Consider the following 19,579-nt stretch of genomic DNA (forward strand, 5'->3'; position numbering starts at 1 on the left):
TGAATGAATAGTGCAGTCAAAAAAGTAACCCAATCACTTAAGACATATTTACAACATGTAAATTTTTCAATAAATATATTTATAGTAATACTTTTCAATGAAGTGGCTTACTTTGGTATTACTCTAGGAATCTTTGGCCGTGAATGCAAAAATTAACACCCAATCACGTGTCCATAAAAGTGAAAGTAAAAATAAAAATACTTCCCTAATATTGCACTGCCGCAGCCCAACAAAACACTCCTCTCAGTGTTCAGAAACGTATACAGCAGAAATAGGGGCGCATGTGTATATAGGGGGGAAAAAAAGAAATATGATAGTGTAGTACTGTCTGATAAGTATAAAATGTGTGAAAATATAAAGGCACTCACAAACAGTGCCGGTATAAGAGGCTCTTCAAGGGTAAAATAAGTCCTTTATTGCTTCATTAAAATCTATAGGTAAATAGATAAAGACCAAATAGTGTAGTATCTTCCTGTGTTGTATATAGGCAAATAGAATGCATTTACAGGATAGCAGGTTTCAATTGGAGCGTTCAACTTAAAAACTCCATGGACCGGAGAAGGGAGACACACTGCTCAAAAGTTTCTCTCTGATGATATGGCAATGCTGCGATTTTCTTCTGCTTCTCAACGCGTTTCGCCTTTAAGGGGCTTCCTCAGGAGAAATTTGAAAAGTAATCCGCAGTGTTTGTATGTATGTAGCCGTTAGAAAAGTCCGTTTTAAATAATGTCAGAGTTCGTCCGATTTCCGGATATGTGTTGATCCCGTCTCTGCGTAAAGCACCTTCCTGTTGCGGCATATCTAAGCAACGGAGACGCTTCTCGCTTCTTCCCCATTCAGCTCCTCCTCCGCGGATATCCGTGGTGTCTCCTCTTACAGAGATGTCGGTTCGTGATAGAAACTCGGAGTTTCTTTATCCATAGTTCGGCAAAGACTGCCAATGTCAAAAGACAATCCTGAGCCATTGCTCATGTATAATATTGATATGGGGAGGATAAGAGGGAATATGTTATATATATTTCAGATGTAATTCAGATCGTGGATGGTATAATGGAATCGGACAGTGAACCGCACTGACGTTATAGAGATAATATTAAGAGAAATATAATACGAGAAATCTACAAGAAAAAGATAAGAGGAAATATATATATAGTTTTGTTTTAGTGGATTAGCAGATTCTGAAAAACAGAGAATAAGGAGTATATGTCTTGTGTATATATGTACATATATGACAGCAAAAATAATTATGGACATGCATCTTTCAAAAAGGTTTTTAGACATTGCCATCAAAATATGTATCTTAAAAAAGGACACAGATATGTTTCAAATGTTCTGTATGTGTAGAAAGAATAAATAAGTAAAAATACAAAATATAAAAATAAAATAAAAAATATTAGATTGAAAAATATATGGATAAAATGAAAAATGTATCATGAAAAATATATATTGAAATGAAAAATTCAAATAGGAACATATGTGGCAAATATGCCGCTCAGCTATATATAAATGGATGGGAATACTTATATCAACTATCATCATATGAAGGTAAGAATATCTAGCTCAGTGTTCAGACCTCCTCTTTTGTAAGTTTTTGAAATTTGTAAATCCATTCGTCCTCCTTCTGGATAGGGCCGAATTGATATCACCTCCTCTCCAATGGACTGATACCAGATCGATGCCTAGAATTAGGAATTCAGGTAATGAGAAAATATTGCAGGTATTACAGTGTCTGGGGACACTGTGTTTGATGCTCATGTTACGGATTCCCCCCAGGTGTTCCAAAAGCCCTAACTTTCAGTTCTCTTGTAGTGCGGCCAATATATTGCATACCACACTTACGTTCCAGTAGATAGACTACGTTTTTAGTGTTACAATGTATGAAGTCCTTGATAATATATTCTCTGCATGTATTGGTGCATTTGAAAGTTATTTTCTTTTTTGGATGTTGCATGTCATACATGCTTTGCATCTACTGCAACGATGGAATCCTGGGGATTTTGTTGCCAGGAAATGATTGTCTATTCTGTCTATCGGTGGAAGGGCACTGGGAGCTAATACAGTTTTTAAGTTAGCTAACTTTTTATAAACACAGAGATTGGCTTCAAATTACTAGCTGCTTTCTCAATAAAATGCACATTAATAACTGGCATTTTTTCCTTCTATATCAATCTTTATTAATATTTTTCAGTTAAAAAAAAATAAATTATAAACACGTAGCAAAAACTATAACTGGCATTTTTTTAGGTGCGGTTTCATAGGAGTCCAGCAGGTGGTAGTGTTTATTAATTTCTAAAGTGGCTGATTGGTGTAATTCTTCCAATTCTGGACATTTTAGGATTATGCAGTTTTATTATTGCTTGAGGTTTTTGTAGTTTACATTAGCAGTTTGTACTTTCACTTTCCTGTATTCAGGTTAGCTTATTTTTTCTCAAATGCAACGTTTGGCAGCTCTATACTCGCAATCATCCTATAGAACTCTAAATATATTTAAAAAGCAATCAAAGGGACCTGTTTTATGTTTTAATTTTGTTTTTGTTTTTTTCCCAATTTGCATAACTACAATGCTGTGAAAAAGTATTTGCCTCTTGCGGATTTCTCCTATTTTTTTTTCATACCGTATTGGCTCGAATATAGAAACATAGAAACATAGAAACATAGAAAGTGACGGCAGATAAGAGCCAGAAGGCCCATCCAGTCTGCCCAACCTCTGAGTACTCTCCTTTAGTACTTGCCCTTATCCTATATCTAGCTTGGCATTATGCCTATCCCATGCTTGCTTAAATGACTTTACTGTATTAACATCTACCACTTCCACTGGGAGGCTATTCCATGCGTCCACTACCCTTTCCGTAAAGTAATATTTTCTGATGTTACCATTAAACCTTTGCCCCTCTAGTTTATGCTTGTGTCCTCTTGTTGTGGTTTTATTTCTTCTTTTAAATAAACTTTCTTCCTTTACTTTGTTGATTCCCTTTAAGTATTTAAATGTTTCTATCATATCCCCCCTGTCCCGTCTTTTTTCCAGGCTATATAGGTTAAGATCCTTTAACCTGTCCGGGTAAGGTTTATTTTGTAATTCATAAACCATTTTAGTAGCCCTTCTCTGCACTTTCTCCAACATATCTATATCCTTCTGGAGATATGGTCTCCAGTACTGTACACAATACTCCAAGTGAGGTCTCACCAGTGATCTGTACAGCGGCATGAGCACTTCCCTCTTTCTACTGCTAATACCTCTCGCTATACAACCAAGCATTCTGCTAGCATTACCTGCTGCTCTACTGCATTGTCTGCCTACCTTTAAATCCTCAGAAATAATTACCCCTAAATCCCTTTCCTCACACGTTGAGGTTAGGACAGTACCAAATAGTCTATACTCTGCCCTTGGGTTTTTATGCCCCAGGTGCATTACTTTGCATTTATCCACGTTAAATGCCAATTGCCACAGCTCTGACCATTTTTCCAGCTTACCTAGATCGTTTGCCATTTGGCTTCTTCCTCCAGGAACATCAACCCTGTTGCAAATTTTTGTGTCGTCGGCAAATAAACATACCTTTCCATCAACACCATCTGCAATATCACTAATGAAAATATTAAAGAGAATGGGTCCAAGTACAGATCCCTGAGGTATCCCACTGGTAACAAGACCTTGTTCTGAATATACGCCATTGACTACAACCCTCTGTTTTCTGTCACTCAGCCACTCCTTAATCCATTCAACAACATTGGGATCTAAACCCAGAGATTGCAGTTTATTTATAAGTCTTCTATGTGGGACAGTGTCAAAGGCCTTACTGAAATCCAGATACGCAATGTCTACTGCACCACCTTGATCAATTACTTTAGTCACCCAATCAAAAAAATCAATAAGATTTGTTTGGCAAGATCTTCCTGAGGAAAACCCATGTTGTTTTTGATCTTGAAAGCCATGTGACTTCAGATGTTCAACAATCCTTTCCTTTAACATGGTTTCCATTAATTTTCCCACTACAGATGTAAGACTAACTGGCCTGTAGTTGCCCGACTCCTCCCTACTGCCTTTTTTGTGTATAGGCACAACATTCGCTACTTTCCAATCCCCAGGGACAACTCCCGTTACCAATGATTCGTTAAATATATCAGTTAACGGTTTTGCTAGTACACCCCCAAGCTCTTTTAATAACTTGGGGTGTATCCCATCAGGCCCCATCGACTTATTTGTCTTTACCTTAGACAACTGAAGTAAAATCTCCGCCTCGATAAACTCACATATTTCAAATGATTCAGTCTTTTTTCCCAACTGAGGTCCCATTCCATCATTCTCATCTGTAAAAACTGAACAGAAATATTCGTTGAGGCAGTCAGCTAAACCTTTATCCTCTTCTACATATATGCCTTTTGTTTTTAGTCTAACTAATCCTTGTTTAACTTTCCTTTTCTCATTTATATATCTAAAAAATGTTTTATCTCCATTTTTTACTGATAGGGCAATTCGCTCTTCTGCCTGTGATTTGGCAGTTTTTATAACTTTCTTTGCCTCTTTCTGCCTAATTTTATAGATCTGTCTATCTTCCTCACTTTGGGTATTTTTGTATCTACTAAAGGCTAACTTCTTGTCTTTCACGATTTTGGCCACTTCTGCAGAGTACCACAGCGGTTTCCTTAATTTTTTACTCTTACTGACCAACCTAATACAATTTTCTGTTATCTTCCATAAAACAGCTTTTACAAAATCCCATTTCTCCTGAACACCATTTAAATTGTGCCAGTCTGATAATGACTCCTCTATACATTTTCTCATTTTAGAAAAGTCAGCTTTTCTAAAATCTAAAACTTTTGTTTTTGTGTGGTGTGACTCAGTCACTGTTCGTATATTAAACCACACAGACTGATGATCACTAGATCCCAAACTTTCACCTACAGAAATATCTGTTAACAAATCTCCATTTGTGAACACTAAATCCAATGTGGCCTCCTTACGAGTTGGTTCCTCAACCACCTGTTTTAAAGATAATCCCAATAAGGAGTTTAGAATATCCGCACTCCTGGTACAACCAGCTACTCTCGTTTTCCAGTTCACATCAGGGAGATTAAAGTCACCCATGATTATAACATCCCCCTTCACTGTCATTTTAGCTATTTCCTCCACTAGTAGATTATCGAGTTCTTCTACTTGTCCTGGGGGTCTATAAATCACACCTATGCGAGTTACTTTACTTTTGCCAAATTGTACTGTAACCCAAACCGACTCTAAGTTCTCTTCACCAACTTGTATTAAGTTAGATTTGATGTTATTTTTCACATATAGGGCCACCCCTCCCCCTTTCCTGCCCTTTCTATCTTTTCTATATAAAGAGTACCCCGGTATTGATATGTCCCAGTCATTTTTCTCATTATACCATGTCTCAGTAACAGCCACTATATCAACATTCTCAGTTGCCACAACTGTTACAAGTTCATGGATCTTATTCCCTAAACTGCGAGCATTTGTAGACATGACCTTCAGCTTGTCATTTAACACCGATGCTGCAATCACTTTCTGTCCTTGCTTTGGGGGGCAAAACATATGCTTCTCCCTATTATCTTTATAGACCAAGCCCCCAGATCCACCCACCTGGTTACTAAGTAAATCGCCTTCCCTTTCTATACTGTCTAACCCGGTATTTATTCCCTCCCCCCCCATTCCTAGTTTAAAATCTCCTCCAACCGTCTAACCATTCTCTCCCCAAGCACATTGGACCCTCTTGCATTTAGGTGCAATCCATCACGACTATAGAGATTGTACCCCAAAGCAAAATCAGCCCAGTGCTCTAAGAACCCAAAGCCCTCCTTCTTACACCAAGACTTCAGCCATGCATTTAGCTGCCTAATCTCCCGCTGCCTTTCTGGTGTAGCGCATGGCACAGGTAGTATCTCTGAGAATACTACCTTGGAGGTCCTTTTCTTAATCTTACTACCCAAGTCCCTAAAATTATCTTTTAGGACACTCCATCTTCCTCTTACTAGGTCATTGGTGCCAATGTGCACCAAGACAGCTGGATCCTCACCAGCCCCTCCCAATAATCTATCCACTCTGTCCGCAACATGCCGAACCCGGGCACCCGGGAGACAGCAAACCATTCGGTTGCTGCGATCAGAGCTACAGATTACCCTATATAGGCCGCGCTTTTTCCCCCCACTTTAAGTCTTTAAAGTGGGGGTCCGGACTATATTCGGGGTCTAGCCGGGCAGGCAGCAGGGTTAGGATACAGATCCCCCCCGCAGCGGTGCAGGGGGCCCGTATCCTGCTCTCTGATACGCTCAGACAGCCTCCCCTGCCAGCACTTCCCCCGGGGTGAGTGCCGGCACGGGAGATTGTCTAAGCGCATCGTGCAGACGTTCACCGGCAGCAGCGATGCGCGTAAACAGCCTCCGCTGCCGGCACGTCTGCACGATGTGCTTTAACAAAATCTCCCTTGCCGGGAATTCCCACGGGGGGAGTCCCGGCAAGGGAGATTGTTAAAGCACATATATCGGCCAACTAATCGATATATGTATATATATCATATATATATATATATATATATGTGCGGGGAACTCTGATCTCTGACAGCCGGGGAAGGTATACGCGACGGACGCAGACAAACCCCCGCTGCCAACTCCACCTCCTTCCGGCTGCAGCGGAAGGAGACGTCAACCCGCTGCCCCGGCAAAACAGCAGGAAATTGGAAGCACTGGTGTGTGTGTGTGTGTTAGTGTGTTAAATGGGGGCATAGGGCATTTCTGGAATGCCTTATACCCCTATATGCCACTCTGCCCCATAATATGCCTTTTAACCCCCTAAATGCCAGAGTGGCATATAGGGGTATAAGGCATTTCTGGAGGCAGAGTGCTCTATACAATACCTTTTAACTCCCTTAATGCCACTCTGCCTCCTGGAATGCCTTATACCTCCCTATATGCCACTCTGCCCCATAATATGCATTTTAACCCCCTAAATGCCAGAATGTGATATAGGGGTATAAGGCATTTCTGGAGGCAGAGTGGCACATAGGGGGTCATAAGGCATACCATGGGGCACAGTGGCATATAGAGGGTTAAAAGGCATATCATGGGCCATATTGGTGTGGCAAGCCTGGGGGCAGATGTGCGTAACTGGGGGACAGGTTGGAAAATACAAGGAAATAAAAACAAAAAAAATATTTTTCTCAATCATAGCTTTTATTAAAAAAAATAGTTTATATGAATTAACATTTTCTGGTAAAACTTTTTTCCTTTAGGGTCGTCTTATATTCAGGCTTTTTCTTTTTTTCCTAAGTTAATATTCAGATTTTGGGGGGTCGTCTTATAATCAGGGTCGTCTTATAATCGAGCAAATACGGTATATGGGTTAATAGGGTAAAATACATAGGCCAGCTTAAAAGATACCCGAAATAGCACATGGGGAAGAATTACCAGATTTGGAAAAACCTTTAGAAATAGCAAAACGCTACCTGTATTTATTGCCCCATAACGTGCAGAAAAAAGCAAAAAAACCATTGGGTATTTCTAAACTCAAGACAAACAGTAGAATCTACTTAGCAGGGGTTTTCATTAGCTTTTATAGATGAGTAAAAGATTTTTCAAGTAAAAGTCTGTTTTTTTTTTCTTCCATATTCTACATTTTTCACCATATTTTTGTGGTAAATGATATGATACAATTAAAATGACATCTAAAGAAAGCCCTTCTTGTCTTGAAAAAAAAAAATATAACGTGTGGGTTTAGTAAATGGAAAGAAGAAAATTACAGCTAAACACGAGCACCGCTGAAATGTTAACAGCCATTGTCACAAAGGGGTTAAAAGGAGAGTGGTGCTTGAAATCATTGTTCTTCCTCTGTAACCATGGTTACCTGCAAGGAAACACGTGCTGTTATTGTTTTGCACAAAAAGGGCTTCACAGGCAAGGATATTGGTGCTAGTTAGATTGCACCTAAATCTCAATTGGTTGATTTATCAGATTATCAAGAACTTCAAGGAGAGAGGTTAAATTGTGAAGAATGTGTCTGGGCACCCAAGAAAGTACAGCAAGCGCCAGGACCCATCTAAAGTTGATTCAGCTGCGAGATCGGGGTATCAACAATGTAGAGCTTGCTCAGGAATGGCAGCAGGCAGGTGTGAGTACATCTGCACACACAGTAAGGCGAAGACTTTTGGAGGATGGCCTGGTGTCAAGAAGGGCAGCAAAGAAGCCACTGCTCTCCAGGAAAAACATCAGGGACAGACTGATATTCTGCAACAGTCAGGGATTGCACTGCTGAGGATTGAGGAAAAGCCATTTTCTCTGTTAAATCCCCTTTCCGATTGTTTTGGGCATCCGGAAAAAAAGCTTTTCTGCAGAAAACAAGGTGAGCGTTACCATCAGTCTTGTGTCATGCGAACACTAAAGTAGCCTGAGACCATTCAGGTGTGGGGTTGCTTCTCAGCCAAGGGACTGGGCTGACTTATAAAGCCATGAATAAAGATTATGGCCAACACATCCTTCAACAGCAGCTTCTCCCAACCGTCTAAGGACACTTTGGTGACGAACAATGCCTTTTCCAATATAATGGAGCACATTGCCTTAAGGCAAAAGTTCTAAGTGGCTCGGGAACAAAACATTGAAATTTTGGGTCCATGGCCGGAAAACTTCCCAGACCATAATCCCATGGAGAATTTGTGGTCAATCCTCAAGAAGCAAGTGGACAAACTCCAAGTATTGATTATGTAAGAATGGGCTGCTATCAGTCAGGATGTGGCCCAGAAGTTGATAGTATTCCATAAGGGTCAACGCTGCAAATATTGACTCTTTGTATAAACTTAATGTAATAATCAACAAAAGCCTTTGACACTTATGAAATGCTTGTAACATCAGTATACCAGAGTAATATCTGACAAAATATCTAAGAACACTGAAGCAGCAACCTTTGTGTCATTCTTAAAACTTTTGGCCATGACTGTACATGTAGCACTGATATTTATTATTACAATTAAGTGCTATAGCAAAGGTCATGCCACCTGTGATACGGAAATTATCATAACAACAAAACAGAATTTGTGAACTTTTCCAGCAAATAGTCAAAGTTAAAAAAGGGAAAGAAGAAGTGAAAATGAAGTAGTCCCTGTGATGTATTAAAAGCACACATTCTAAAATGATCACTCACTATGCAAATTGAATAAGTATAAGTAACTGGCTTGGTCCGAGTTAAGCATGGAAGAAAAGACAGTCGCAGCTTTTTTCCGGTTTACCATCTGCTTGGCCTTATGCAAATAATTTGTATAATAATTAAGTCTCATGCTCATGTCTGTAAAGGCACCCATTTTGTAGGCTAATCAGCACCTCCCCTGTTAAGTAACTGCAAAAACCCTTGCTCATATAATGTAAATTTCACATATACAGTGTAGGAAAAAAATATTTGATCCCCTGCTGATTTTATAAGTTTGCCCACTGACAAAGACATGATCAGTCTATAATTTTAATAGTAGGTTTATTTGAACAGTGAGAGACAGATTAACTCATTTCAAATAAATTATAAATTGATTTGCGTTTTACTCAGTGAAATAAGTATTTGACCCCTTTGCAAAACATGACTTAGTACTTGGTGGCAAAACCCTTGTTGGCAAACACAGAGGTCAGACGTTTCTTGTAGTTGGCCACCAGGTTTGCAAACATCTCAGGAGGAATTTTGTCCCACTCCTCTTTGCAGATCCACTCCAAGACATTAAGGTTTCGAGGCTGTCGTTTGGCAACTCGAATATTTAGCTCCTTCCACAGACTGCCCTTCACTTACGCTGAGGCTTCTATGAAGCTGCAGTGAAAGTGCCTGTCAGGGAGGAGGCAGAGTGGTGTATGGGGGGAGGCAGAGTGGTGTATGGGGGGGAGGCAGAGTGGTGTATGGGGGGGAGGCAAAGTGGTGTATGGGAGGGGGGAGGAGGCAGAGTGGTGTATGAGGGGGAGGCAGAGTGGTGTATGGGAGGGGGAGGAGGCAGAGTGGAGTATGGGAGGGGGGAGGAGGCAGAGTGGTGTATGGGGGGGAGGCAGAGTGGTGTATGGGAGGGGGCGGAGGCAGAGTGATGTATGGGAGGGGGAGGAGGCAGAGTGGTGTATGGGAGGGGGAGGAGGCAGAGTGGTGTATGGGAGGGGGAGGAGGCAGAGTGGTGTATGGGAGGTGGGAGGAGGCAGAGTGGTGTATGGGAGGGGGGAGGAGGCAGAGTGGTGTATGGGAGGGGGAGGAGGCAGAGTGGAGTATGGGAGGGGGGAGGAGGCAGAGTGGTGTATGGGGGGGAGGCAGAGTGGTGTATGGGGAGGCAGAGTGGTGTATGGGAGGGGGCGGAGGCAGAGTGATGTATGGGAGGGGGAGGAGGCAGAGTGGTGTATGGGAGGGGGAGGAGGCAGAGTGGTGTATGAGAGGGGGAGGAGGCAGAGTGGTGTATGGGAGGTGGGAGGAGGCAGAGTGGTGTATGGGAGGGGGGAGGAGGCAGAGTGGTGTATGGGAGGGGGGAGGAGGCAGAGTGGTGTATGGGAGGGGGGAGGAGGCAGAGTGGTGTATGGGAGGGGGAGGAGGCAGAGTGGTGTATGGGTGAGTTATAGTGGTGTATGGGGCAGGGCCGGCCCAAGGCAAAATGCCGCCTGGGGCGAATTTTAAAATGCCACCCCCCCTTATCTACCCTTCCTCTCCCCCCCCCTTATCTACCCTTCCTCTCCCCCCCCCTTATCTACCCTTCCTCTCCCCCCCCTTATCTACCCTTCCTCTCCCCCCCCTTATCTACCCTTCCTCTCCCCCCCCTTATCTACCCTTCCTCTCCCCCCCCCTTGTACTTACCTTTCAGCAGTCCTGCGGCGAGTCTCCCTGTTCGGTCTCGGTGCCGGCTTGTAATGCCGAGCACCAGAAATCTTCCGGCGCTCAGCATTACAAGCCGGCACCGAGACCGAACAGGGAGACTCGCCGCAGAGGAGAGAGGGGCGCCGAGTGGTCAGTACTCTCTTTCACTTTAAAAAAAAAAAAAAGGCTTGGGGCGGCAAAGTGCCGCCCCTTCAAAAGTGCCGCCTGGAGCGGTTGCCCTACTCGGCTCCATTGTCGGGCCGGCCCTGGTATGGGGGGTATAATGAATTTCAGGGTAGCAGGGTGGTGTATGGGAGTGTAATGAATTTCAGGGCGGCAGAATGGCATATCTGGGGGAGTTAGAGTGGTGTATGGGGGGTATAATGAATTTTACAGTGGCATATCTGGGGGAGGCAGAGTGGTGAATAAGGGAGTATAATAAATTTCAGGGTGGTGCAGGGCATTTACGGGGGGGTGGAGTGGCATATCAGGGTGCACAGTGGCATTTAGGGAGGTATAAGGCATAAATGGGGGCGAGTGGCATATCGATATTAGGCATATCAGGGGGGCATAAGACATATCTGGGGGTAAAAGGTATATCAGGGGGCTCAGTTGCATATCACTGGCATATCGGGGGCACAGTGGCATATCAGGGGGCACAGTGGAATCTCTGGCATATAGGAGGTATAAGGCATATATGGGGGAAGAGTGGCAAGCTGTGGGTCAGATGTGCATTACTGGGGGCAGTTTGGTAAATAAAAGAAAATATAAACAAGGCTTTTTTCTCATAGTTTTTATGAAAACTAGTTAACATATGAATTAATATTTACTAATAACTTTGTATTAAAACCTAGTTTGAGAAACACTGTGTTTGGGTTCTTGTAGCTTTTATTATTATGTCAGTAAAATAAAGCGAATAGAGAGAGGCCATTGTGATAAAGAGATGAAAGTGTAAATTGTACGTTTTTTATTACATATTAAAATAATCGTAAGTTGCAGCCCTACTCCTCTGAATCATTCAGATGTTCATTGGCAAACTTCAGACGGGCCTGAGCATGTGCTTTCTTGAGCAGGGGGACCTTGCGGGCGCTGCAGGATTTCAGTCCTTCGCGGCGTATTGTGTTACTAATTGTTTTCTTGGTGACTATGGTCCCAGCTGCCTTGAAATAGTTATATAGGCTGAAAAAAGGCATGCGTCCATCAAGTTGCTGTTGCTGTTGATCCAAAAAGAAGGCAAAAAACCCCAGTTTGGCTCTTTCCAATTTTGCACTAACCAGGGAAAAAATTCCTTCTTCACCCCAAAATGGCAGTCAGATTTCTCCTCGGATCAATAAGATTATATCCCTGAATATTATGTTTTTCCAAGTATTCATCCAGTTGCTGTTTAAACGTCTGTACAAACTCGATAAAACTACCTCTGCAGGCAGAGAATTCCACATCCTTATTGTCCTTACTGTAAAAAAAAACCTTTCCTCTGCCTTAGACTAAATCTCCTTTCTTCCAGTCTAAACGCATGACCACGTGTCCTATGCAGAGTCCTGTTTATGAACAGATTTCCACACAATGGTTTGTATTGGCCCCAAATATATTTATATAATGCTATCATATCCCCTCTGAGGCACAGTTTTTCTAAACTAATCAGAATTAAATTTGTTAACCTTTCTTCATAACTATAGTGCTCCATTCCTTTTATTAATTTTGTAGCCCGCCTCTGCACCCTTTCTAGTGCTATGATATCCTTCTTTAGAATAGGTGCCCAAAGTTGCACAGCATATTCAAGGTGTGGCCTTACCATTGATTTATATGGAGGCAAAATTATATTTTTATCCCGCGAATTGATGCCCCTTTTTATACACAATAATACCTTACTGGCCTTAGCAACTGCTGACTGACATTGCACATTGTTGCCTAGTTTGTTATCTATAACAATTCCCAAATCTTTCTCATTTGTTGTTATCCCTAATTCACTGCTGTTTAGGATATAGGTTGCATTCCCTACCCCAAAGTGCATAACTTTGCATTTATCTACATTAAATTTCATCTGCCATTTGTGTGCCCAGTCCCCCAGTCTATCTAGATCCCTCTGCAGCACAGTAATATCCTGCTCGCACTGTATTACTTTACCTAGTTTAGTGTCATCTGCAAACACAGAAACATGACTTTCAACGCCTATTGCCAGGTAATTTATAACTATGTTGAATAGAATTGGTCCCAGAACAGAACCCTGAGGGTCACCACTTACCACCTTTTGTCTAGCTTGAAAATGTACCATTTATAACAACTCTCTGTACTCTATCTCTAAGCCAGTGTTCTACCCAAGAACAAGAATTTGCATCTAGACCAAATTCCTTCAGTTTTAATACTAACCCATTGTGTGGAACCATGTCAAACGGATTGGCAAAATCCACGTAGATTACATCCACTGCCACACCCCGATCTACACTTCTACTTACTTCTTCGTAGAATGCAATTAAATTAGTTTGACAGGACCTATGTTTCATAAAACCATGTTGATTTTTGCTAATAATACTGTTCTTCCCAATGAATTCCTGAATGTTATCCCTTAATAAGCCTTCAAATACTTTCCCAACCACAGAACTTAAGCTCACAGGTCTATAATTTCCGAGCACAGAGTTTGAACCCTTTTTGAATATAGGAACCACATCTGCCTTCCTCCAATCCTCTGGTACAATTCCTGAAAGAAAAGAATCACAGAAGATTAGAAACAGAGGTTCACTTATTTCCTGACTCGGCTACTTAAGTACTTGTGGGTGAATACCGTCAGGCCCCAGAGTTTTGTTGACATTAACTTTCGTTAGTTGCTGCAGCACCTTGTCCTGAGCCATCCAATCACAGTTTGACTGCAAATTTTTTTCAGTAGTCATATGTATATCCATTGCCATAGGTTCCTCCTTAATATATACTGAGGAAAAATAGTTATTTTAAAGTTTCTGCTTTTTCTTGGTCCTCCTTAACCAACACTCCCATCTCTGTTTTTAGTGAACCTACACTTTCATTTTTTTTTTATTATTTTTTTTAGAATTTATGTACTTGAAGAATTGTTTGAGGTTACTTTTGCTCTCTTTGGCTATCACTCTCTCTCATTTTCTAGTTTAGCCTATCTAATCACCTTTTTGCATGCTTTATTGGCTTCCTTTTATCTTATATAGGATGCCTCTGATTCGTCTGATTTTAAAAAAAATGCTGTAAAAGCCATTTTCTTATTTTTAATTTTCTGGTTTACTTCCCCACTAAGCCACATTGGTTTCCCTTGGTTTCTTTTATATTTATTACCTAGTGGTATATACTGAGAAGTGTACCTTGCCAATATTTGTTTGAAAATACTCCATTTTCCCTCCGTGTTTTTATCCCTAAAGAGTTTATGCATGTCAATATGTTGTAAAGCTGTCCTTATCTTATTGAAATTGGCCTTTTTAAAATTATATGTTTTAGTATTCCCCATGGGCAATTTTTTTCTTGTTTATTTCAAAAGACACCATATTGGGATCACTATTACCCAAGTGCTCCCCCACTTGAATGTTAGACAAAAGATCAACATTGTTTGTTTTCACCAGATCCAGACAAGAATCCTTTCTAATTGGTGCTTGTACCAGTTGTGACATGAAGGTGTCATTTAACAGGTTCAAAAACCTGAATCCCCTTGCAGAACTACTAGTCCCTCTATCCCAATTTATGTCTGGGTAATTAAGCCCCTCTCCTTTCTGTGCTATCTCCATTTTCAAGATTTCTGTGTCCCTCCCCCCTAGCACTGGTTTAAAAACCTCTCCAACCTTCTAGCCATCCTCTCCCCCAGCACAGCAGACCCTCTTCCATTTAGGTGCAATCCATCACCGCTATAAAGATTGTAGCCAAGCGCAAAATCAGCCCAGTGCTCTAGAAAGCCAAAACCCCCCTTCCTACACCATGACTTTAGCCACGCATTAACCTCTCTGATCTCCCACTGCCTTTCTACTGTTGCGCGTGGCACAAGTAATATTTCTGAAAATACTAACTTGGAGGTCCTTTTCTTCAGTTTACTTCCTAATTCCTTAAAATCATGCTTTAGGACTGTCACATCTGTAACACTAGAGGTACTCACCGCAGGAGTTATTCTTCCCAGAAAACTGCTGTATAGAGAGAAGCCCCAACGGCGGTAATCCGGGACTTAGATGATCCCAACAGTGAGACAGCCTACGTCAACACAAATAGAAGGTAGTACTGAGTAAATATACAGGTACACAGGAGCAGGTAGTCAGGTATGCATGGAAGGGTAATCTAGCAGAGGTGGTTTGTTTCTTTGTATTAGCATTCAATGAGTTAATCTGAGGTTGATTTAAATGTGTTTCTTTGTGCATGCCCTCTGTATATGTTCTGGCAAGAGGAGTCATCTTCCCAAAGGACCCCTGTGGTGATTCATGGCCTAACAGATAAGGACCCTGAGTTATAGGAATTCCATTCCTATATTAAGTGGAGGGGTTTCCATCACCTTTACCCCACCACAACTTATTGGCACATCAAAGATGGGAACCAATTCTTGGAAAAGGTTTCATATAATTGGTCATATGGTCAGAGGGGTGTTTTCTTGAAACAGAGTCTGATTTAGGGACAATGCAGCGACCTCAAGGCAGAACTCCATGATATACTCTGATCGGAACAACATCATAAGAAACCGTCTGGACTTAAGGAGTTCCCACAGGCCGGCTTATTGGAGAAACTTATGAATGAGAGCCCCATTGTTTTTAAGAACTGTTTGCTTTTTTATTTTGTATGTCTTGTTTTTTGTAATTCTGGCACTGTGAAATCTTTGTCGTTTTGTTATTAAAATATTCATAATCCAAGTCTGTCTGGGCTCTAGTATTGATGTCCACAAACCCTAAGAGAGGAAAGCACGTTACCATATTGTTATTAAATTCTAGAGGATATATATGTTGTTTGCCCGGGGTGGGTTGATATATATATATATACATACGGAGAGAGAGAGAGAGAGAGAGAGACATCTCACGAATCCGGTATCAAAATCGTGAGTGGTGGCAGACTACCAGGGGGGATACAGGCAGGAGTTGGGGGTTAATTTGGTGTAACTTATGCCTTGTTAAGGGGTCAAGTTAGTAAATCCAGAGGCCTGGTGGTATTAACCCCTTCATGCCCACGCCCTCCACACAGTCACGGCTTGGCAAGTAGACCTGACCGGATATGTAGACATGACCGGAGTTTTTTAGTGCTATTTGTATTGCCCGGTTTGGTGATTTTAGTACTAAAAGAAATTACATGGGTTTTGTGTAATTTCCCAAAGACATTACTCAGTGCCTAATTACAGACATACAGTGCAAAACAGTTCGTTCCTCTCCCCTTTTGTTTTTCTGTAAGCATGCTGCAAGAAACAGTGTATTGGCTGTACAATGTATTCATTGTGTGCAACAACGTATTCACTGGTGCGTTCAACTGGATCTTCCAATTCTGCTGGGATAAAACAGTCCGAATTAGTACTTTGTCCCATTGCTTGTTCAAGGACTTTAAGCCTTGCCAGGGAAGCTGCTTCCTCCCCTTCCATTTGCAAAATCTTTATTTGGGAATCTAACTCTGCTTGCTTTCTGGCGAAAGAGCTTCGCGCTTTTTTTGATTCGGCATCAGCGCGAGCCTCTATTAGCTTGTCGCTTAATGTAGAACTTCTGGAGCGAGAGGCTCTAGAAGAAAGTGCAGTGCGCTTGGTTGAAGTGGATATGTGAGATCTGGTCTCTTGCAGTTGAATAATGCGGAGTTCTGCCTTAAGCTTAGCATTTTGCACTGTGAGATCCCTTTGTTGGTTCAGTGCATTGATCCTGGTCAGTTCTGCTGAAGAATCCTCTATATTAGAGTCCTGCAAGAATGCTGAGTATTTTACAGACAGCCGCTGGTAGCGTTCATACGCAGCAAATAGGCGATTTATAGAGTCTCTTAATTCAGCTGGTTGATCAATAAAGTGTGACAAAACTGACATGCAGTGTGAGGTTCTGTCCCAGAGGTCTGACAGATTACTGGAGAACTCATCTCTAGTGGCTTCAAAGTTTTCCCTGAGTTTCTGTGTTGGTATTATTGTACGTTTGGGTCGTACACTCTGTTCGGTAATATCTGCCGGATCTGTTCCCTTGACGACTACCGGTTCGGCAGCATGATGTATCTGCGTTGATTCAGCCATAAAAGAGTGTTCAGAGCCTTGTCTAGACATTTTGCAAAAATGGTACTGTCTCTTTAAGAAGACGAACAGCAGCTTAGACAGGTGAGGTAACGCAGTTTAATGTAGAGAAACAGTTTCCAACTTTCACGTGAAGTGCAGTAAGCTTATGCGACCATGTGCTTCACAAGATGGTGGATAGCACTGAGCTTGATTGCAGATTAAGTACACACATATACACAGCAGGCTGTAGAAATTCTATGCATCTTTTGACTATTCTGACTCCGATTGTTGTGATAGCGATCTATCCCTTGTAAGACCTCTATGCCTGGCCTGAATAAGCAGATATAACCACTGCAGACAATCCTTGTCAGATAGCTGAACTCACCAATACCGGTTTTCATCCAAGAGCTGGTTTATTCTGTACAACAAACAACTGAATACAGCAGAATGAATGGATTTCAGTATTATGCGGTCAAAAGATGATGCTTTCCTAGCTTAGCATGCAGAATACATGTGTCCCTGTTACATGTGGCAGATACAAGCAGCCATGATACAGGAAGTGCCTCACTAGAGAGCAGGGGTGGGGTTTACATGCAAAGGAAATGTGATAAGCTAACTAACCATAGAGAAATCCATAGTAAATGGATTAAAGAATAAACTATGTAATTCCCATCTACCATAATGAGAATACTAACTGTGTAACAGCATAATCAGATATGCAGACCCAAAACATGTCCTATGCATACAGTTGAAATCAAAATTATTGATTTTTAAAGACAAAAGAATGGTCCAAAAAGTTAAGAACTATGTCCATGTTTATCCCTGACGAAAGATAATATGGTAGATTTATTTCTTCATTGATTGACCATGGAGCACACATATACAGCCCCGATGCTCTTGCCTTTCGAAATTCATAGTGATATCAAGGAGCCTTCCTGCAAATATCCCATTAGTGAACAGACCTCAATAAGAGTCGTAAATGGACCCTGTTTTACACATCAAGAGGCTGCAAAGTCTTACCAACAAATTTCTGAAGCATGCAGCTCTTACATTTGGCTACATGCAAGTCTGTCCAGCGCAAGAGATTATAATCGAGCAAATACGGTACATTAAAAAAACTAAAGTTTATTATTATGAGCAAGTGCTAAAATTAGCGCTGTATCTTCCCAAAAATCTTGACACGGCATGATTAAAAACATTTAAAATACCCAAGGGGTGTCTAATGGATTGGGTAAATTGGTTTGATGGGGTAAATTGGAGTGGCCGGATTCAAAGATAGGGCATAGGCACAGACTGACCAAAATGGGAAAAAAGCTCACTTCCCAAATGTGGCTTTTTAGCCCCCAAACACTAGACAAACCCATGCATGGGTGGTATCAATGTTGTGTGACACTGACATGTGCCAGGAGCTGTAAATTCATACCCGAAGTACAATTCGTGTGAAAAAAAAAAATACTACCACAAATTTTGACAAAGGCTGGTGGTAAAATTAGTGCATGGAAAGGGTTAAAATACCGCCATTTGAAATATCCTGGGGTGTCTAGTTTTCAAAAATATATGTTTTGATGGGGTAAAGTAAATTAGCCGGCTTCAAAGGTGGCCCACTTAGGACATGAGGGCAGTAGGACTGGATGTTAAAGTTCCAAGCTGGAAAATGCGCACTTCCCAAATGTGGCATTTTAAATCCCAAACAACCCGACAAATCTATGCATGTGGAGTATCACTGCATTCGGGAGATATTGCTGAAGACATATTGAGGTGTTGTTGGGATTGGCCGGCTTTAAAGATACCTGAAATAGCACAAAGGGCAGAATGAACAGATTTGAAAAAAAAGAACATTGGTTACATTACCTGGACAGGGCAGAAAAATGTAGCTATCAATGGCTACAAAAGCAGGTTGCGAAAAACTCACGTGACTGCAAACAACTTGCAACAAGACTTGGTGGCAACAGGCAGTGAGGTTTTAGTGAGCACACTAAGCCGCATACCAAACGTAGAAAGCTTCCACGCAAGAACTCCCAAGAGGTTCACACTACTGACCCAAAAGCACAAGAAAAGTCAGCTCTAAAATGCTGAAAATCATACAAATAAGCCACAAAAGTGCATACACTGAAAAGAACACTGGCTAAAATTAAGCATGGTGGTGGCTTTGTGATGCTCTGGGAACCTGCAGTGAAGTATCAGGAACTCCTAAGGGAAAATGTCATGCCGTCTGTGAGGAATCTGACAATGATCCCAAGCATACCTCAAATTCCAACAAGGCTTGGTTGCAGAAGACGTTCTGAAAGATTCTACAGCGGGAATCACAGCCACTTGGTAGGATTTGGAGAAGGTAGTTGCAGCAGGCAAACCCAAGAATATTACTGAACTGGAGGCTATTGCCCATGAGGAATGGGCTAAGATTCCTCAGGGACACTGCCAGAAGCTGGTGTCTGGCTATGCATTGCGTTTGCAACAGGTCATAAAAGCAAAAGAGTGCTCTACTAAGTATTAAAGATGCTTGTCATGAATGGTTGTTTTGAGATTTTTTAGATTGGAGAAGTAATGATAACCTGCATTTTCAGTTGAATCTGGGGAAACCACTTGAAGCATTTGTTGTATTGAGCTATTTCAATTGCCTTTTGTTT

The sequence above is a fragment of the Spea bombifrons genome, chromosome 5 (assembly GCF_027358695.1).
Source record: "Spea bombifrons isolate aSpeBom1 chromosome 5, aSpeBom1.2.pri, whole genome shotgun sequence".
Lineage (NCBI taxonomy): Eukaryota > Metazoa > Chordata > Amphibia > Anura > Pelobatidae > Spea > Spea bombifrons.